Below are 23,064 nucleotides of genomic sequence, written 5' to 3'. Positions count from 1 at the left end.
GCTAGAATCTATGAATTTGGACCCGCCAAATCTAACAACAGTCTGGGATAATTTCACTGTTGACCTCTTAAACCAGGATTCCTCAGGAAATGCAGGAAAGGGACTACAACTGAAGTACCATATCCACCTACATATACTGCAGCCAGTTCGTAGGAGGAAAGCAGAAGTAGGCAGACAGCTCAGACAACTGTGCAAATTTCCAGAGAGTCAACCACTGCTGTCTGCCCTGCGAGAGCAAAGGAACATGCTCAAAAGGGACGTGTGGTACTTTAAAAATCAACAGCAGGAGATCCTTTGGGCCAAGCTACACTATGGGGCTGATTCTAATTCTGGCGGGCGGCGGAGGCCGCCCGCCAGAATTCCGCCCCCATAATACCGCTCCGCGGTCAGAAGACCGCGGAGGGTATTATGAGTTTTTCCCTGGGCTGGCGGGCGGTCTCCAAAAGACCGCCCGCCAGCCCAGGGAAAAACTCCCTTCCCACGAGGATGCCGGCTCGTAATCGAGCCGGCGGAGTGGGAAGGTGCGACGGGTGCAGTAGCACCCGTCGCGTATTTCAGTGTCTGCAAGGCAGACACTGAAATACCTTGCGGGGCCCTCTTACGGGGGCCCCTGCCGTGCCCATGCCATTGGCATGGGCACGGCAGGGGCCCCCAGGGGCCCCGCGACCCCCCCTACCGCCATCCTGTTCATGGCGGCTTTCCCGCCATGAACAGGATGGCGGTAGGGGGGGTCAGAATCCTCATGGCTGCGGAGCGCGCTCCGCAGCCATGGAGGATTCAAACGAGCAGCGGAAAGTCGGCGGGAGACCGCTGACTTTCCGCTTCTGACCGCGGCTGAACCGCTGCGGTCAGAATGCTCGTTGGAGCACCGCCAGCCTGTTGGCGGTGCTCCCGTGGTCGGTGGCCCTGGCGGCCACCGGCCGCCAGGGTCAAAATGACCCCCTATGCGTCTAAAACATCTGATTCAAAAAGATTCTGGAAACTAATCAACTCCATTGATAAGAGTCCAAAGGCAGCTGACAACGCCAATATAAGGGAGAAAGGGTATGCCATGTACAGTCATATTTAAAGAAGCTGCCCGCTACAGAAGGGGCGCTGGCTCAGGGGGTCCCCAATATTTGGGAACGCGATGTCCTGAATACTCTGAAGATTACGGCATCAGAATTAATGAAAATCATCAGGAAGTCGCAAACTGACTGTGCACCTGGCCCAAATGGTTTACCACAAGCTTTGTTCAAATAAGCAACAGAAAGATGGGATGACTTCTAGGCTGCAATGTTTAACTATGTGCTGTTAACAGGAATTGTAAAGACAACATGGAGAGGCTCAATAATCCAGCCCATATACAAGGGACGGAGCGCTGCTCTGTCAAGTAATTACAGATTAATCGCCCTCTTAGATGTTGATCTTAAGTACTTTTCGGCTTGCTATTACAACATTTAGAGACATGGATTGCAGACCATAATATATTGCCCTTAAACCAAAGTGGTTTTTCCAAGTATCATGGGACACAAATGAACATTATGGCATTGGGACTGATCATCAACAGAGCAAAAGCAACTGGGACTCCCACATATCTATGCTTTGTTGATTTTAAAGCTGCCTTTGATTGCGTCCCCCCTGGCAATTTATGGGCCAAATGACAGCAATGGGGGATACCAGCAAGCATTTTAAACGCCATCAAATGGATTTATTCCGACACATGGGTAAAGGTCAAACTAGGGGGAGGTTCATACCTATCTAGGGCAGTTAAATCAACAGTCGGTGTTAAACAAGGTTGTGTACGGACGCAAACTCTTTTCAACCTGTACATGGCAGATCTTTCAGCTAAATTAAATGATCAAGCAGCTCACTCGCCCTCTCTTGGTGGTCAACAATCTTCTAATATGCTATATGCAGACAATCTATTATTGCTTAGCAACACCAAAATAGGCATGCAAAAATTGCTAAACAACTTAGAAGAATACGCAAGAACGAATGAACTGGAAATTTACCATAATAAATCCAAAATATTAGCTCTTAGCCATAGACCACAGAAGCCAACGTAAATGGTATTTGAATGGGACGACCGTAGAGGAAGCAAACTCATATAGATACCTTGGAGTTATGGTAGATGCGAGAGGCAATTTTGCACCCCAAAAAGAAGTGATAAAAAATAAGGTGCATGCACTTATTGACGCTTTTGGCACGCTTGCAAATTCCATTCGTGGCCATGCATTGAATCCACTGACAGCTATAATGAGAGCAAAATTACCCCCAACCCTTGTTTATGGGACTGAAATAGTGACGGGGAGGGAAGAAGCTCTCTGGATAAGCTTTTGGTAAAGGTATATAAGTGTGTTTTCCAGCTACCAGGTCGTGCTTCCCCAGCCCAGATCAGATTGGAATTTATGCTGGTTAAGCAGACATTGGCTAGACCTGTGGCACATATTAAATGTTGTTAAAAACTATGCTGCGCCACAAAAGGAACATTGGCTAATTTAGCTTGGCAGGAAATTAATTTAGAAAGAGGTGATAGGAACTATAAAAAGTATTTGGAAAAAAGCCTAGCCCTTTTGAATTAAAGAGATGTATGGGATCAATTGCTTCCTACTCTGGCTTTTAATAAAGTAGTAAATAAATCAAGTAAAATATGTAGTTGGTTAGAGACAGGGAAGTCTTGGCCAAAAGGTCGCACGGTTGGCTGATTCTTAATTCACATAAAGTTCTCAAAGAATCACCACTAATAGCTGCCCCCTACTCCTTGAAAATCAAACAGCGTTTCCTAAAGCTAAGGCTGGGTAAAGTGCCAATGTTAGACCTCATGCCAAAATGGAAGAAGGGGACGTTAGTAGATACCCATGAGTACCGCTTATGTCATCTGGCAATAGAAAAGCTAGTACATGTGGTCTGCATTTGTCCAGCTTTGGCTACCGAAAGAAAGCATTTATTGCAAAAAGAACTAAACGAATTAGGGGTCAGAACATGCAGACAATCTTCAGTTGTAGCATTAAATCCAAGAAACACCATACTGAACATTAGGCTTACCCAGTTTTCGAAATTTTTACTTCTAAAATTTCCTGCATGAAAACAAGTCAGCAGATTGGAATGCTCCCAGTAGAATCAATAGGGACATACTATGAATAAGAAAGGGCAAAATCAGGTAGTTTTGTATTAGTGATTCAAGAAAACCGGGGACAAATCTGTAGAATGTATTACATTTTCTTTTTAGACTTATTAGTAATAATATTGCATCACTAATGTTTTATATATCACTTTTTTATTTTTTCCTTTTCGTTGTCAATTGTATATTTATGGTTTTAATTAACTAATAAACCATCTACCGACTACTACTACCTACTACCCAGTTTCAAATATACTTATTTCATCCCAAGTTATTTTTAATGTAAGGGATTCCGTTTGCTTGCCTATCCAGGAAACTCTTAAATGTTAAGAAAATATCCAGTCATGAATTTTCCAACATAGGTTTTAACAAGGAGGGATGGAGATTTTTTTTCAGAATATGATTAACTGAGATACAGATTGAGGTTTCAACAACTGATCAAAAACATTGACATCATTAGTAATTTCAAATCTCGTCATTGGCAGTAGGCCAGCTAATTTGCTGCCAAGTCACAAGTTATTCCGTGAAGCAGTTCTGAGTTTTGACTCCTAGCACACTGGATCACATTTTCTTTGGCTAGATATTCCGCGATGGCGCATTTTTTGTTGTAGGTCATATTTTGCAAATTGTTACTTTGAGATTTGGTGCTTTTCTTTTGTCAAACTGTTCCGTGTAAGGTGCCCGCGGACTCTTGACTGTAACATGTAGTCCTTTGTGATTCTCCTTAACATTGTAGAGGGAATGCCTTGCTTTCTGAATTCTCATGGGAGGTGGGTGTGTCTAGTATGAAAGTAACAACTCGTTAGTTATTTATGCCTGTGTGGATTTGAAAACATTGCTATTGCCAGCAAATCCATTAAAAAGAAATCAGATGTTCAGAGGTGTCCTGGGCACGTACTTGAAGGGAAGTAGTTTTTTTTTTCTAGCTGTTTGTGACAAGGGCTAGGTGGTTTGAAGCTAAACGCCGATATTTTACCTCGGTAGGCATGAGTGGATTAAATTCAATTTTCAGTAATGTTCATTAAGCTCTAATGTTTTCAAAGTTCTAATGTTCAGGAAGCCCTAAACAACCCCGAAAAACAAAGGCACAGAACCAATGGAGCACGGTATAGAAACAATAAATACATGTGCAGTGTTTGTAAACAGCTATCGTTGACTGTTTGCCACCACAAAGGTTTGCGAACCTTTAAAATCTAAATATAACGAAGTAAACATCAAAGCAATTCACCAACTTCACGAGCAGTATCGGAGGTACCTATAAAGAAAGGGGACGGAGTGTCAAAGTTCATGTGTGTTGTTAACAGGCACCACAGGGGCACACCAGTTTGTCTCCTACCCATCATTACAGTTCAAGGTCGCAGCCACCAGGCTGGGCCACCCGTTTCCCTTCTCAGTGAGGAGCTTCAACTAATTTGGCTTATCACAATGCACTGCAGTACAAAAGTAAAGAAAGTCAGGTCAGACGCGGTGGATGTAATTCTGTGAGCGTCAATCGTCCTCCTTGATGCTCATGGAAACTTCTCAAAGTATGCTGATAGGTCCCCTCGCTATTAAATGAAGCAACACATTTTCTTCAAACATCATTGGGCAATGTCTATTTCACACAAATTGGTGCCACTCTTTCACCACTAATGCCATTCCCCAGCAAAATTACAAAGTAAAATGGGCACACCAAAATTGTAATTGATTAACTGAACCCTAAATGACAATCAAGCCCAAGTGGGCAATATAGCATCTCTTAAAAATTCCTTAATCAGGGGAAGTTTCGAGTGCAATATATGACCCACAAATAATCAGTCTCTCGTATAGGATACCTAAAAATCGGCTAAACTCTACACACAATATTTCAAAATTAATTCCTCCTGCAAACCATCTAATAATATAATGTTTAGAGTTTGCATCCCTCCATTACAGTGTTGAATATATGTTGTTAGAAACAGGGACCAAACAGTTGAAATCAAAACAATCTCATTATCTGCAAAGTTTATATGTGCACAGCTAGTTCTTCATTGATATACATTTCCCACTTTATCTGAAGGTTTAATGACATTAGCCAATGCTCATAGATCCTCTGATTGCTTTCGAGTAAAATTGACAGCCCCAGAATATTTTTAAGACTTCATTTTATTAAATTTCATAATCATGGTTTCATGACAAGAATCAATGGCGTCATGAGGTGTATTGGGATTCATGCGGCTCTTAGATTTAAAGCCACTAGCGGCTATTGCACCAATGCTAAAAGTAGAATGTCCGTAATTGATTTGTCATTTTCAGACCCATATTCCATATATGCCAAAATTTGTGTTCAAAGGTTAACGCCCCCCAGGCTTTTCCATTGGAGGCCCAGATCTAATAGGCCTATTCATGTTCAAATCATATAGGAATATTAGTTTGCCAATTTCTCCTAAGTTAAAAAGTCTCCCATATTCTCCGCGGGATCTGTATTCAGCCTTATGTAATTTATGCAGTTTTAAAAGTTTCAACTTGTGGCAGAAGAGAGAGAGGTCTATCATTCTCTGCATATAATTGAAGTAGGCAGTAGTACAAAATGATAGAGCCAACTTTAATACCCCTTTCTCTTCCTCTGTCGAAGTTCTACTAGATAAATCAATAACAGTCAACTCACCACTCATTGAGCTTGTTGTCCTTTCCTGGTCTTTCGCCAGGGCCTTTTTCTAGAAGCCACTTCTCATGCCACAGATTTGTCACAGCCTCCTCTGGTGCTTTGTCAGTTCCGCACTGTCCTTTGGATCACAGTCCCCTTTCCACCAGCCTTTTCATGGAGGTTTAACCACCAAGGAAAAGGCTGGTGGAAAGGAATGAGGGGGTCACAGAGGGGCCCTTGCACTGCCCATGACCATTTTTTAATTCTCAGCAGGGGCCTCAGTGGATCCGCAGTTCCAATAAAAAAATCAGAAAATAAACCAGGTGCCGGCTTCCACACTTGTTACACTAAAGCCTGGGGGCCTTGCAATATGGAATGCAGGTGGGCCGCCCAGACCCCCCAGCCCTACAGACCACCACCTCCCTGGGGCTTTAATAAAATACAATGCGGTTTGCATGTGACCCCACCACAGCCCCAGGGACAACCATCTCCCTGGCAAACATGTGCAAAACAAATGCAGGGGGCGCCTGGCCCCCCGTAACCCTGTGGACAGCCACCTCCCTGAGGTACATGTGTAAAATGGATGCAGGGGGCCGCCCACCCCGTAGCCCTGCAGACTGCCACCTCCCGAGGCTTTAATAAAACACAATGCAAGGGGGATGCCCTGCTCCCCTCCACAGCCTTGGAGACCACCACCCCCTACAGGCACTTATTTGAAAACACATAGGGGGTCCATTGAAGATCCCCAAGCCCCGGAGACCACAACCTCCCGGGGGCTATTGATGTTGGAAGGGGCACCTCGCGAAGCCCTGATGGCCCTGGGGACTGCCACCCCCCCAGGGCCAGCCTCTGCATTAATCAGGATTCCATATGTGACACATATTTAAAGGCTTAACTGAACATTTATGTTTCCTGAAGTGTCCTAAAAATCAAGCACTTTTATTTTGTTTTCAAGTGAGCTCTGAGCGGGGGCCCACCCTGGGACATAGCTGTTTGCTGTGACTTGGCGGGAGCTCACAACTCCCACCTAGTCAGAGCAAACACTCTGCTCACAGTGAGGGCGAGCTGTCAAACAGCTCTTCCTTCCTGTGAGCGGAGGTTTCCTCTGTTTCCCTTCCCACGGAGGTGCAGGCTGGGAAACAGAGGAAACATTACTCAAACAGAGAGGGAGCTGTTTTAGCAGCTCCCTCTTTGTGAGAGCAAGGCATGCTCCCACTGGAGGTAGGGAGCCAGCTGGAGCCGGGGCCCTTAGGGCTCCCCCTGTGGTCTCCAACATTGTCACTGGGTGCCCTGGGCGTGCCCATGTCACATGACTGGGCACCAGGGGATGGGATCAGCCCTGGGGATAGGGACCATGCCCTCTCTCTTTCCCTAAAAAAATTAAATAATTAGACTGAGTCCCGGCGGATGAGATCCCCCGAGACAGGATCGGCTTCGGGAGGTGGGACGCATGGCCACGCAGTGTGGGGTTGGGTGGTTATAGGGGTTGGCTGCAGGGCATGGCTGGCAAGGCCATGCAGCTGACTCCTGCTGCGCACAGCCAAAGGCCGTGTGCAATGTAGTGTTGGGTTGTTACAGGGGTTGATGACAAGCCCTGGCCACAGGCCCTGTGGCCAACTGCCACTGCACATGGCACGAGTTATAGTTACCTTAGGGCACAAGTTATAGTTACTTGAGATAACACTACCTATAACAAGTGAATTTCTATGGCTTTGTTCGTTTAAAATGTGAGTCTAACTATAACGTCCCTGTAACCTTTGTTTTTTTAAGCAAACATAGATAAATACATTCATATTAAAGACACAGTGAATTTCATTCTGTAGTTAAAGATGGGTCATAGTTTCCAGTCAAAAGCCATTTTTTCGTTTTTCTAATAACTATGCTGCTGTTTGGCAAATCTACATCAAACCATCCATACAAAGGTCTTCCATTTCAAATTTGACAAGGCAAGGCTCATGTGTCTCTGTCCAAAGGCTTGGGAAATAAAAAGGGTGGCATATCAAAAAAGTGATATATCACATTTTAACTTCCATTGGAAACTTTGCTGCCTTCTATAGGGAAAAAACACTGAACAGAATTACACCAAACAATGTAAGAAACTAGAACTGTACTTGAGGAAGTGCCTTTTCGTTGTTTAGTGTAAATAAGTTCAGTAGTGTTTGAGAAATTAGCATTACAGTAACATATTAGAATAGCTTGAAGGCATTAAAAAGTTTGAGACAGCTAAACTGTTGGTTTGCTAACTGTCATGGGACCTAGGTTTTTGGACAGTTTGCAGACCAGATTTACATAAAATATAAATGTGATTGAACAAGAAACCTATTTTCCGATTGGTCACACCTGTTAAATGATTCCCACTAGAAGTAGGACTGCATATTAGGAAGACCGAACTTCAAGATGTACTGACTGAGTCCGTCTACATCACCAGGAAATGTCGGCACAATTCCTAGCTAGCTCACAGTGCCTTACCTGAACCCCTAACATTGCCAGGGTAGCAGATGATTTTGGCAACCTCGAACATGACTACTCTGATCCCCAAGGAAACTGCGGAAACAGATCTTACCCTTTTGATGTTTACTTCTACATGCACAATGTAAACATAAGAAAGATACAAATAAAGGTTTTCAAACATTTATTGAAATGTTGCCTCATGACACGCCATGACTGCTAGGCCTAGACTGTAGGATCTCCAATAGGTCCACCCAAGTTTAATGTAAAAAAAAGTATGGTTCCATTTGTGAAGTCTGCAGACTTCTGCTAGAGTCTGCAAACACCACAAGGCACATGTCCCCTCCTTGTATGTATTCAATAGTCTAAGGTCTGAGCCTGTTAAAGTTGTGGAATTCTATAGTTTATAGTTTAACTGCAAAGGCAACAGACTATGAAACTTGTGGACCCATAATGAATTCCCTTTGATAGTGCACTGGCGCCACAGACTATAAAACTCATGGACCCATGTTAGGTTCCCTTCAATAACCTGCAGCCTCAGTAATGAGTTCAAGGAATACAGACGCCAATTTTGGCATATTGGGACCACAGACATAAAATAAAGTCGAAAAGTATCAACTCCTTTAAGTGCCTTTTAAAATTAATAATATATATTGTTCTTTTAGGTGTGAACTAGCATCACATTTAACAGGGTGTTAATAATGAACTCAACTTTCTTTTTTTTAACCCCTTCAATGCGGCCGACGCCTGCACTACCTCCCTGGTGCAGGTCACGACCAGTGGCCGACACCAGTGAGGGGGTTAATAAATCCTTGGGTGCGTCGCACCCGAGGATTTTTTATTTATCTTTTTGCTCCCAGGGAGACACGGAAGCTCTTCCGTGTCTCCCCCCGCCCCCCACCCGGCCCTTTGTGACGTCAGAGCGCCGTGAGACACGCTGACGTAACAAAGTTGATTTCCCCATCGGAGCAGGAAGCAGCCTTGCGGCCGCTTCCTGCTCCAATAGGGAAAACGGTCTTCCCCAGGTTCGGGAAGGCCTCGTAAGAAAGGGGAGACTCTCCCCTTTCTTACGAGGCCTTCCTGAAACTGTTTCATGGCCCCCGATTGCAGCACAGCTGCAATCGGGGGCCAGGAAACACTTTCAGGTTTCCTGGCCCCCGATCGCAGCACAGGGGAGACTCTCCCCTTTCTTACGAGGCCTTCTGAAACTGTTTCCTGGCCCCCGATCGCAGCACAGCTTCTGAAAGTGGCCAGGAAACACCACTAGATGCCAGGCATTTCACTTGGGGGGTCGGCCAGGGGCAACTTTATTTTTTTCATTAAAAAAAAAAAAAATGGACAGTTGGTCGCCCGTGGGCAGGGCGACCCCCTATGGGGGCCATTTTTTTTTTTTGTTGTTGTAGGGTTTCCATGGGGGCCATTTTGGCCCCCAAGGAAACCATACAACAACTAAAATATATATATATATGTATATATATAGATCTATATATATAGATATATCTATGTAGATATATCTACTTACATGGATATATCTATATATAGAAATATATAGATATATGTATATATATATATATATATATATATATATATATATATATAGATCTATCTATAGATATAGCTATGTAGATAGATATATAAATAGATATATATATATATATATATATATATATATATATATGTATATATATATATATATATATATATATATATATCACTTTTGTCAATATGTGTGTGGTTTTCCAAGGGGCTGCGATCGGCCCCCAGGAAAACCAGACCCACATATAAAAGTGATATATCTATATATATATATATATATATATATATATATATATATATATATATATATATAATATACTTATATAGAGATTTGCCACCAGTTGTCTTGCAGTTGCAGCTTGCGTCTTCAAAGCATTGCACATACTTCAACTGACGCTTTTCAACTGTAGTTTTTAGGCAGCAATAAAAAAGTCAAGTAAGTATTGTGATTATGTTTCTGCTACAAAAGGGTTAGACTTGTCTAGGTGCAGTTTTAGTGCCATAAAGAAGCGCAGAAGGTTTATATGCCTACTGCAAAGAGCAAATCTGTATTTTATGTATATAGCTGAGTACATTAGTAAAGTCAGCCATTACCTGTGCTATAATACAAATGAAATGTATGTGCGGGGTGGAGGGTGGCTATGGAGAGATGAAGGGCACTTTTGCTGGGTAGTAATGAGGGAATCCGAGGAGGAGGGAGTGGGAGCACCAATAATGATTGTTGGACTGGGCGCAGGAGGTGCTAAAGACTGTGACGAATGGTATGTGACAAGGTGTTTTTTGAGTGTCTTGAAAGAACGTGCTGATTGAAGGAAGAAGCGCAGGTAAGGTGGCCTCTACTGTTGCACGTATCTCACACACACCATCGATTTTGTAACTGTCTACGTAGGCTAGTGTTTTAGAGCAACAGTTTAGCCAATAGCAGAGATGGCATCTTGATGGATGACTGCTGCCGGCACTTGGGTTATAGAGGACAGCTCTCAGATAGGATCAGAGACTGAGACATCAGATACTGAGACAGCATCTGAGGGATAGGACAATGGCGCAGACTCTGGGAGTGATTTTTCAGTCGGAGGAGTCCCATTCGATAACTCCTCTTCCAGTACATTATGAGGGAGGTGATGAGGACAGTCCTGCTGTCCCTTCGCAAGCAGTCTGTGCAACTGGGTAATAGTGGGTTAGCCCAACCCAGAGAGCAGGAGAATGCGGCGGCAAGCAGAGAGAGAGAGAGAGAGTGCTCTCTTGGGAGCTCCCCAATTTAGTTCAGCCCCAAATTCCACCGCCCAAATCGTATTGTGGAGACATGAAAATTATCTATCGCAACACACTAAACCCAATCATTTCTGGAAACTAGGCCTTCGGGGGAGTCCACAGAGGAGTGACTTGTGTGGATTCCCCAAAGTTTTCATACCCAGAATACCCTGCAAAGCTGAAATGTTGAATAAAAACTCTATTTTTCTCGCATTTCTGTCACACAAAATACAGGAATATGCTGAGATCCACAAAATTCCTACCACCCAGTGATTCCTCACCTGTCCTGATAAAAACACTACCCCACTTGAGTGCCTACACCTAGTGCCTGCATCAGGAATGGATCAACCCAGGGTCAACAGCTGCCTCATGTAAGGACCAACATGGACCATTGTGTGATCTATTCCTGTCGCGGGCACCAGGCCTACCCACACAAGTGAGGTAACATTTTTATCGGGAGACTTGGGGGAATGCTGGGTGGAGGGAAATTTGTGGCTCCTCTCAGATTCCAGAACTTTCTGTCACCGAAATGAGAGGAAAAAGTGTTTTTTTGGCCAAGTTTTGATGTTTGCAAAGGATTCTGGATAACAGACCCTGGTCAGAGCCCCACAAGTCACCCAATCTTGGATTCCCCTGGGTTTCTAGTTTTCAAAAATACACTGGTTTGCTAGGTTTCCCCAGGTGCCGGCTGAGCTAGAGGCCAAAGTCCACTGGTAGGTACTGTTTTCTATGAAAAAATGTGATGTATCCACGTTGTGTTTTGGGACATTTCCTGTCGCGGGCGCTAAGCCTACCCACACAAGTGAGGCATCATTTTTATCGGGAGACTTTGGGGAACCCTGGGTGGAAGGAAATTTGTGGCTCCTCTCCAATTCCAGAACTTTCTGTCACCGAAATGTGAGGAAAATGTGTTCTTTTAGCCAAATTTTGAGGTTTGCAAAGGATTCTGGGTAACTGAACCTGGTCAGAGCCCCCACAAGTCACCCCATCTTGGATTCCCCTAGGTCTCTAGTTTTCACAAATGCACAGGTTTGGTAGGTTTCCCTATGTGCCGGCTGAGCTAGAGGCCAAAATCTACAGGTAGGCACTTTGCAAAAAACAGCTCTGTTTTCTGTCAAAAAATGGGATGTGTCCACGTTGTGTTTTGGGGCATTTCCTGTCGCGGGCGCTAGGCCTATCCACACAAGTGAGGTATAATTTTTATCGGGAGACTTGGGGGAACATAGAATAGCAAAACAAGTGTTATTGCCCCTTATCTTTCTCTACATTTTTTCCTTCCAAATATAAGAGAGTGTGTAAAAAAGACGTCTATTTGAGAAATTCACATGCTAGTATGGGCACCCCGGAATTCAGAGATGTGCAAATGACCACTGCTCCTCAAAACCTTATCTTCATCCCATTTTGGAAATGCAAAGGTTTTCTTGATGCCTATTTTTCACTCTTCATATTTCAGCAAATGAATTGCTGTATACCCAGTATAGAATGAAAACCAACTGCAGGGTGCAGCTCATTTATTGGCTCTGGTTACCTAGGGTTCTTGATGAACCTACAAGCCCTTTATGTCCCGCAACCACAAGAGTCCAGCAGACATAACGGTATATTGCTTTCAAAACTCTGACATCGCAGGAAAAAGTTACGGAGTAAAACATAAAGAAAAATGGCTGTTGTTTTCAGTTCAATTTCAATATTTTTTTATTTCAGCTGTTATTTTCTGTAGGAAAAACTTGTAGGATCTACACAAATGACCCCTTGCTGAATTCAGAATTTTGTCTAGTTTTCAGAAATGTTTAGCTGTCCGGGATCCAGCATTGGTTTCACACCCATTCCTGTCACAAACTGGAAGGAGGCTGAAAGCACTAAAAATAGTAAAAATGGGGTATGTCCCAGTAAAATGCCAAATTTGTGTTGAAAAATTTGGTTTTATGATTCAAGTCTGCCCGTTCCTGAAAGGTGGGAAGATGGTGATTTTAGCACCAGAAACCCTTTGTTGATGTCATTTTCAGGGAAAAAACCACAAGCCTTCTTCGGCAGCCCTTTTTTCCCATTTTTTTGGAAAAAACTAAATTTTCACTGTATTTTGGCTAATTTGTTGGTCTCCTCCAAGGGAAACCACAAACTCTGGGTACCATTAGAATCCCTAGGATGTTGGAAAATAAGAAGGCAAATTTGGCGTGGATAGCTTATGTGAACAAAAAGTTATGAAGGCCTAAACGCGAAAAACCCCAAATAGCCAAAAAAGGGCTCAGCATTGGGGGGTGAGGGGAGGCCCAGCAGCTAAGAGGTTAAAAAGAGTTCGAGCCTCAGTCTCAAACTCAGCACAACTGCCTTGGCATGCTGTGCAACAAACGAGGGACTTTCTTTGTAGACCACGGATTTCTGGTTGAGTACGTGAACTTTTAGCCACGTTAAAGAGTATTCTGTTATTTTCATTGGTTGAAAGTTAATGTAACCTATCATCACTTCAAATAGTGAATTTTGCATTACATCAGTAGACACGTCAACCACGGCATCTGAACAAGTGATACTGTTGCGCACAGCTGCATTTCAGCACGCCTTTACAATTTGAGAGCACAAGAGGACGTTCTGGGACCATGTTCTTCAGCTTCAGAGGCACAATAAGTTAGTTGCATTATGAAAACCGAGAAGTGACGAAGCTGAGAAGTATAGCAAGAATTCAGACATGTTGAAATTCTTCTCTTGTCACCAGAGGAGAATAAACGCAATGCGAGGAGTGTCTCCTGCAAGCTAAGCGACCAGAAGCTAAGCAGGGGTAGAGAGCATTGTACTCTTTTGAAACTATGACAAGGGAGAGACACCTCAGTTGGAAACATGAAAAGCAGTACACCAGAATCCCTGAAAAGGAGGAAAAAAATGAAAATCCAATACGCCTGAAATCAGGGAGAACTTAAAACGCTGCACAAGAGGTGCTGCAGGAGGCAGAAAAAACACAATGCCTACCCCAGCATCTTTGCACTCTACTGCAGGGAGTGCAAATCCAAAGTCCTGTGATGGGAGAAAAATGGCAGGATTAGAAATGAACTACTGAATAATATACCACAAATTTGATGAACTTCCGCAAAAATTGTAAAAATGAAAAGCTTATAGAAGGTTCTTTACAACCAAACCTGTAAGTAAAAGCACACAAAAAAAAGCAACAAAACTCAAAACCTAAACAAAAACCCCGAACCGTTGAAAAACAGTTCTTTTGGGATCCACTATAAAAACAAAAAAAAGGTTGTCTCTATAAACCCCAACGCCTCCCAAAGCAGCTCACGGTAGGTTGGCTGTAGGACTTACAGGGTTACAGGGGCTTACAGGGGCTAACCAAAGACCAACAGCCCTGTGCAGTGAGGACTGGCCTCCTGTGGTGTGCTGGACCCCCGTGGCCACAATATTGATAACAAAACCTAAAAGCACAGCATCATTAACTAACAAAACCTTCAGTCCGATAGTAAACTACGAGCCAAGATGACAGATCTCCCATGAGCTCCATGCCCCACACATGCTAAATGTGACATATCCTCTTACTATCCACTACATCGACCACCATGCTATTGTCATGCCTAATATTTCTACAACTTTAACAGTCGCCACTTGAGCTACAAATTAGCAGGCGTGCAGCCTTACTGTGACAGCTCATTAACCTTCGCCTTCGCATGGCACCGGTGCTGGGCTCGTGTGCATCTAGGCACTCCCAGAGCAACTTATGGGCACTGCTTCTGTGTCCTGCAGAGATCGCCCTCAGGGTCAACTTGTGACCACTGCTGACCCCAATGAACGGTTGGAAATGTCAAAAAAGAAACCTGTAGGCATTTAAGTGAAAACCAATGTTATGTGAGAATCAAGAAGCAAGCGAAATAAAAACGGAGTTCAGTACTTAACTACAGGAAAAGGATAATTCGATTTTTAAGACGATTTTTGAGACACACTGGAAGGAACACTACCTCCTAATGACTGTAGATGGGGCATCTTTATGTGCGAGTAAACAGCATAAGGATGGCTCAAGAGCAGTAGAACATTTCTTATGTGTGAGACCATTAGGACGTTTGACCATACACAAATGTTACTAAAAATGATTGAGTGATGTTTAACCAATAATAAATTTATGTTTAGCAATGGGTCCCGCTTCTCCACAGAAATGCAAATGTGCATATGGGCTGTTAGAACGAGCACGTTCTCCAGGGGAATTAAAATTGGTCCAACCATGTTATTTTATGGGCAGGGTACACAGACAACCTTTTCATTACATGGAGAGGGTCCTATGAAAGGGTTGAGGCATTTGTAAAAACTATGAAATCACATTTCACAAGCACAATAAGTAAAAAAGAAGTAACCTTTTTTAACATGATAGTATACATCAAAAATAGGAGAAAAGAAGACAAGGTCAAGATGCTCAAAAATTAGGAATTGTGATTTCCAAGTTGTTATTCTTATAAAATTTTAATAAGGCAATCACAATTCCTAATGTACTAAAGAATTATTGAAAAAATAGCGATTCCTAGTAGGGTCGCAAATAGACCTAAGTCATGAATATTAATGAGATAGGTAGCAATTTGTGCCTTATTGGGAATTGCAGCGATCACAGGAATGATGGGATGCTGGAGTCAGCACACCACAAATTAGCTATTAGCTATTAAGTAAAGCAACATTTTCTTCAACTGCAGCCTGTTTTCCTTAAAGGAAACGGAATACATTTTTAAAAAAAAAGAAAAGAAAAATATAAGTTTAACTTTTTAAGAGTAGAACCCACTGCTTGCTCTTAAAAAATATATTTTTATATTCTCAGAGGTGAAGGTGGAAATGGGTTACCACACCTTAATCAAGAAAGTGGTAGACTATTAATGTTTTACAACCAAAATTCAAGCGCAAAACATTAATACATACCACTGTGAACTGGTATTTGGCAGAGATGCCCTAAAGCTGTCCCTTCCAAATACTGATTCACTAACACAAATTGTAATGCAGTAATTAATTACTGAATCACAATTTGGCTTTTGTACATTAAAAATGATTTTTTGTGGTTGCAAATGGCCTTATTCTGCAAATCAGGTTGTTTATGAACTCCAAAAAAGATTTGTACATGAGTCCCTAAGATCTATAAGAAACCAACATCAGGAAAATATCAGTTTACTATATAGTGATCAACTGCAGTTTTAACACAGTGTTCTAATGAGCTACTAGAGTGATGACATTCTATATTCATGACAAAAGTATGGCATACCTGAATGACATTTTGTATGGATTCAAAGTAGTAAAACCAAAAGCATTTACTACAGAGGATATTGCAGTAAATGAAGATATTGGGAAGTTTGATCAAGAAAAAGTCTCCAAAGGTGGCTGCCCGAAAAAAGAAGAAACCAAATATCAATCAAATGTAGCCCAATATAGATGCTTAAGTAACTCGTGCAACAAATAATCATATGACCAAATGGATAAAACCATAAAAATAGCAACTAGTTTAAGAGACCTTTATCAGTGTTTGAGAACTCAAAATGTAGCCCTATTTTAGCTTTCTAGTGTTCTAACCATAATTTGTTATTAAAAAAAATAATCTCCTTGTTTTGTTAATTTCTAAAAGGAAAGCTTTAGGTTTTACAGTTTTGATTCCATTAGGATGACTTGAGGGTTGCCACGCTTTTATCATCAAAACAGAATGTTAGCGGTATAGTTGTTCATTAGAACACTGTGGGGAGGAAGAAAACAGGGACAAGGACTCAGAGAACGGAGGGCAAGAGAGAGGAAGCAGGGGCAGGGACACCAAACTGACCACACAGGGAAGGCAGGAGGGGCAGTTCTAGCACAAGAGAATATACAGAGCAGTTTGGGTGGGGCAGTTCCAGAAGAACTGATGCAAGGGAGGGATGAGTGGAGGGGGCTGGGCCAGCAGAACAACCATATAGGGCAGTTGGATAGGCCATGGCATCACAACTAACCATATATAGAAAGCAGGAGTGTGAACGGCAGCCCATTGTGGGCAAGAGAAAGTGGACAGGGGCAAGCACAAAGGGCCATGGAGGGCAGAAGGGAATGGGTAACTTCTGATCTTAGACAGCAGAGGGCAGGGGGCAGGAGCAGGGGCAATAAGCAGACTTTGCAGGGAGGACAGGAGGAGCGGTGAAAGAATAACATACTTTGCAGGTCTGGCAGGAGGGGCAATGGCAGCACCACGGATCTAGGAGGGCTGGAGGGGGGGCGGCACAATGGACCATGGTGTGCAGGAAAGAGGGGAAACTGGGATGGACTCGGACGATGGAAGGCAGGGGAGAGAGTTCAGGAACAGGGAGAGCATGCCGACCATGCCTGGCGACTGTGGCAGCACAATGGACATCACAAGACAGGCAGGAGTGGAAGTGGCAGCTCAATGTACAATAGAGGGGAGAAGGAAGGGCCCAGAGAAAGGCACACAAACCATTATGGGCATGTGGAAGCAGGGCAGGAGCAGTAAGGTAATCATGCAGGGCAAGCGGGCGTGACAGAAGCCTTACAACAGACCATGTACAACAGGAGGGAGGGGACAGGGCAGCCTTGGACAAACAAGGGCAGGGAGTATGAGGCTGGAGCCACAAACTGAGCCTGGAGGAAAGGCCTGCAGGGCAAGCACAATAAACCATTGAAAACAGAGTGGCAGTGACACACACACACACACACACAGCATGAAGGGCAATAAGAGGGGCAGGACTAGGTGTAACATGTTAACCAGGTGGGGCTGGCAGGCAGGGACAGTAAGCTGTCCAGAGAGTGCTGGCAGAAAGGGGCAAGTCCATGCAGATGGTGAACAGATGGCAGGCAGAAAGAAGGCATGGTCAGCAATTTGACCATGGCAAAAAGGCCAGCATGGGCATGGTCAGCACAATAGACCACTGAGGGCAGGAAGGCACAAGGGAGGAGCATTCACATGGAGAATGGAGGGCAGTGGTTCAGGTAGGGATAGGGGTAGCAAGCTAACCACAGAATGCAGAATGGCATGGGCAGGTCAATGGACCATGGAAGGCAGGCAAGTGTGGTAAGAACACGCACATGGAGAACAGAGAGGAAGGTGTAGGGGGCAGGGACAGCGTGCTGAAAAAAACAAAGTTTTAATTTTTAGGTATGGAAAAAAGACATATACGTACTTTTAAAAAAACTGGAATTTCACTGAAAACAAAAAAGGTTAAAAGGACGTTATAGTTAGATGACATTGACCATGATAACATAACATGCTAACCTGAAAAACACTGAAATTCACCAGTCATAGTTCAGTGAGCTAACTATAACTCGCACCCTTGCTATGCAGTGCTTATGACCTTATGACAAGATTACATCACTCACTTATCTTCTCCCTTGCACACCACTTTATTCTGCAGTCTTTCACTTTGTGAGACTCTTATGTATCTTTTCTCCCCATATCTTTCTGATATTCTGTTGGAAATGACCCTTTTTGCAGGGTTATCCCCAAACTGTTTGCCTTCTTCCTCCTATTTTTTCAGGTCTGTTTTTGCTGGTTTATTGTCTCTGCGCACTTTACCACTGCTAATCAGGGCTAAAGTGCAACTCATCCCTATAGAAATTGCACTGTTGATTGATTTATCCATGATTGGCATATATGATTTACTGGTAAGTCCCTAGTAAAGTGCACTAGAGGTGCCCAGGGCCTGTAAATCAAATGCTACTAGTGGGCCTGCAGCACTGGTTGTGCCACCCACATAAGTAGCTCTGTAATCATGTCTCAGACCTGCCACTGCAGTGTCTGTGTGTGCAGTTTTGACTGTAACTTCGACTTGGCAAGTGTACCCACTTGCCAGGCCTAAACCTTCCCTTTTCTTACATGTAAGGCACCCATAAGGTAGGCCCTAGGTAGCCCCAGGTGCATGGTGCAGTGTATGGTTAAGGTAGGACATATAGGTGGTCATTACAACCCTGGCGGACGGTGTTAAAGATGCAGTAATACCGCAAACAGTGAGACGGACCAAAAAAGGGAATTATGACCCTGGCGGAAACCGCCAACAAAGACAGCCACTTTAACACACCGCCCGCCACGGCGGTACAGACAAGCAGCGCGGCGGTCTCCGCCAACAGACAGGCGGGAGACAATGTACCGCCCACAGTATCACAACAGGCCAATCCGCCACCTTTTCCGGGGCGGATTCACCGTGGATAAAAACACAGCGGAAACAGCTTTTGCTAAGGGAAAACGCTCACCTTCTACACATCCCACGAGGAACAACGACTCCATGGAGCCGGAACTCCAAATACTACCTGCCCTTGTCTTTCTGCTCCTTCACGACCAACAGCGACGTAGGCGCAGAAGATACCGGTGAGTACTGCACCTACGACACGGGGGTGGGGGGAGGCAAAAGTTAGGGGGACACCCACCAAACACCCCCATCCCCACCCTCGCATATCTCAACATACACACCAATGCAGTCACAAAAAGAACAGTAACAACCCAGAATCCCCATCGGAAGAATGTAAAGACAATGCGAATTTCGGGCAAACATTATAACTTGCCAAAATACATATCATACAAAAATATACAAATATATGTATTCCAAAATCACTCATATTTACATAAATAATCCGAGAAGTATTGCAGATATGTACACAACAATGTCCGTGCACAAACAGTCCAAAAATGCATGGGCGAGGCCCACAATAGATGCCTGACCAAAATCCGAGAGAACACTGCCGGGGAATCTGATAGAAACACTACAGGCACCTCAGGGGGAAGGGAAGGGGGGCACCTCAGCCACTTGAATGCAAAGCCAGATCCACGACGGGGCTCCATGCCCATTGATGTATCCTGGGGAGTGCAAAGCCACAGTCTCTCAAGTCTCTACAGTGGGTGGCTTGCCCACTGTACCATCCTGGGGAGTGCAAAGCCACAGTCTCTCAAGTCTCTACAGTGGGTGGCTTGCCCACTATACCATCCTGGGGAGTGCAAAGCCACAGTCTCTCAAGTCGATGCAGGTCCATACTGGTACTGGGGGGGTGACTGGTCCCCAGCCTGGATGAGTCTCCCCGTGAAAGGTAGTGTCCTGTCACTGTCCCAGCTGCACATGGGATAAGGACGCCTGATGTGGTGGGCCATTCATTCCTACCCGGTGCATTGCCCTGTTCTGCGGTGCTTTGCCATGGCGGTCTTTGCCCTGTTCAGCGGTGCTTTGCCATGCCGGTCTATGGACTGTTCAGCTGTGCTTTGCCATGGCGGTCTTTGCCCTGTTCAGCGGTGCTTTGCCATGGCGGTCTCTAGACTGTTCAGCGGTGCTTTGCCATGGCGGTCTTTGCCCTGGTCAGCGGTGCTTTGCCATGGTGGTCTCTGGACTGTTCAGCAGTGCTTTGCCATGGCGGTCTTTGCCCTGTTCAGCAGTGCTTTGCTGTGGCGGTCTCTGGACTGTTCAGCGGTGCTTTGCCATGGCGGTCTATGGACTGTTCAGCGGTGCTTTGCCATGGCGGTCTTTGCCCTATTCAGCGGTGCTTTGCCATGGCGGTCTCTGGACTGTTCAGCGGTGCTTTGCCATGGCGGTCTATGGACTGTTCAGCGGTGCTTTGCCATGGCGGTCTCTGGACTGTTCAGCTGTGCTTTGCCATGGCGGTCTATGGACTGTTCAGCAGTGCTTTGCCATGGCGGTCTCTGGACTGTTTAGCGGTGCTTTGCCATGGCGGTCTTTGCCTTGTTCAGCGGTGCTTTGCCATGGCGGTCTCTGGACTGTTTAGCGGTGCTTTGCCATGGCGGTCTTTGCCTTGTTCAGCGGTGCTTTGCCATGGCGGTCTCTGGACTGTTCAGCGGTGCTTTGCCATGGCGGTCTATGGAATGTTCAGCGGTGCTTTGCCATGGCGGTCTTTGCCCTATTCAGCGGTGCTTTGCCATGGCGGTCTCTGGACTGTTCAGCGGTGCTTTGCCATGGCGGTCTATGGACTGTTCAGCGGTGCTTTGCCATGGCGGTCTCTGGACTGTTCAGCGGTGCTTTGCCATGGCGGTCTATGGACTGTTCAGCGGTGCTTTGCCATGGCGGTCTCTGGACTGTTCAGAGGTGCTTTGCCATGCCGGTCTATGGACTGTTCAGCTGTGCTTTGCCATGGCGGTCTTTGCCCTGGTCAGCGGTGCTTTGCCATGGTGGTCTCTGGACTGTTCAGCAGTGCTTTGCCATGGCGGTCTTTGCCCTGTTCAGCAGTGCTTTGCTATTGCGGTCTCTGGACTGTTCAGCGGTGCTTTGCCATGGCGGTCTATGGACTGTTCAGCGGTGCTTTGCCATGGCGGTCTTTGCCCTATTCAGCGGTGCTTTGCCATGGCGGTCTCTGGACTGTTCAGCGGTGCTTTGCCATGGCGGTCTATGGACTGTTCAGCGGTGCTTTGCCATGGCGGTCTATGGACTGTTCAGCGGTGCTTTGCCATGGCGGTCTATGGACTGTTCAGCGGTGCTTTGCCATGGCGGTCTCTGGACTGTTCAGCGGTGCTTTGCCATGGCGGTCTTTGCCTTGTTCAGCGGTGCTTTGCCATGGCGGTCTCTGGACTGTTCAGCGGTGCTTTGCCATGGCGGTCTATGGACTGTTCAGCGGTGCTTTGCCATGGCGGTCTTTGCCCTATTCAGCGGTGCTTTGCCATGGCGGTCTCTGGACTGTTCAGCGGTGCTTTGCCATGGCGGTCTATGGACTGTTCAGCGGTGCTTTGCCATGGCGGTCTCTGGACTGTTCAGCGGTGCTTTGCCATGGCGGTCTATGGACTGTTCAGCGGTGCTTTGCCATGGCGGTCTCTGGACTGTTCAGCGGTGCTTTGCCATGGCGGTCTTTGTCCTGTTCAGCGGTGCTTTGCCATTGAGGTTCTGATATGGACATTGGTGTGTGGCATGACGATTTCCACACTGTACATTGGTGTGTGACATGACGATCTCCATACCGGACATTGGTGTGTGGCATGACGATCTCCATACTGGACATTGGTGTGTGGCATGACGATTTCCACACTGGACATTGGTGTGTGGCATGAAGTTCCATCATTGCCCAGCGGGGCTGTGGCATCCTGGCCCGCCTGGGCTGTGTCTTGTGCGGTGGTCTCAGGACCAGTGACGATACCTGGGCCCTCCTGGGCTGTGTATTGTGCAGTGGTCTCAGGACCAGTGACGATACTTGGGCCCTCCTGGGCTGTGTCTTGTGGGGTGGTCTCAGGACCAGTGACGATACTTGGGCCCTCCTGGGCTGTGTCTTGTGCGGTGGTCTCAGGACCAGTGACGATACTTGGGCCCTCCTGGGATGTGTCTTGTGCAGTGGTCTCAGGACCAGTGACGATACTTGGGCCCTCCTGGGCACTGACTCTGGCCGTGGGCTCTGGACCAGTGATGATACTTGGGCCCTCCTGGGCACTGACTCTGGCGGTGGGCTCTGGACCAGTGACAACGGTGCTGGCGGTTGTGCCTGGACCGCCGGAAATGATGGCGCACTTCTCTGCCGTGATACTCACAACAGGCTGGGCAGACTCAGGACCTTCCCCACCTTTTTTGGAGTTACAGCTGACTCACCAATCGCCTTGATCCCATTTCACTTGTTGTCCCACCAGGAGTCTTGACACGGTCCCGTCGTCCACTATCCAATTTCAGAGCCTTTACAGGGGGTGGGCTGCCAGTGCCTTGGCTCTGGGTCCTACTGCCTGCCCTGGTGGACGGTGCACTCCAAAAACCTGGAACACGCACCACTGGTACTGGTGGATTTTTGGCTGAGGCGCTACAACGGGACTGATGAATTGGAGGGGGTGGGGTGGGGGCAAAAAGGTCAATTTGACATAGGGACAGTTTCTGACGAACACTGGGATGGGTAGCTTGAGGGGGTCTGGGAGTGGTGGAAGAGGAGGTGGTTGTAGGAGGTGTCACTTTAGCTGTTTTGGGTGCAGGTGAAGGTACTGGAGGCTGTCGTGAGGTGGATGGATGTTCGGTGAGTAATTGCCGGCGTTTGGGTACTTTGGGAGGGGGCGTCACAGACACACTGGGAGAGGACACAGGGGACGTGTAAATGGCAGTGGAGGTGGTGAGTGCAGGTGAGCGGCGTGTGGTGCTGGGTGTCCTGGTGCGAGTCCTAGTGCCTGTAGATGTGGTGCATGCAGGTGTGTGTGTAGACGAGACTGGGAGGGAGGAGGGAGAAGAGGAGGAGGGGG

This window comes from Pleurodeles waltl, chromosome 6 (genome assembly GCF_031143425.1).
Source record: "Pleurodeles waltl isolate 20211129_DDA chromosome 6, aPleWal1.hap1.20221129, whole genome shotgun sequence".
NCBI lineage: Eukaryota > Metazoa > Chordata > Amphibia > Caudata > Salamandridae > Pleurodeles > Pleurodeles waltl.
This window is presented reverse-complemented; position numbering follows the sequence as displayed.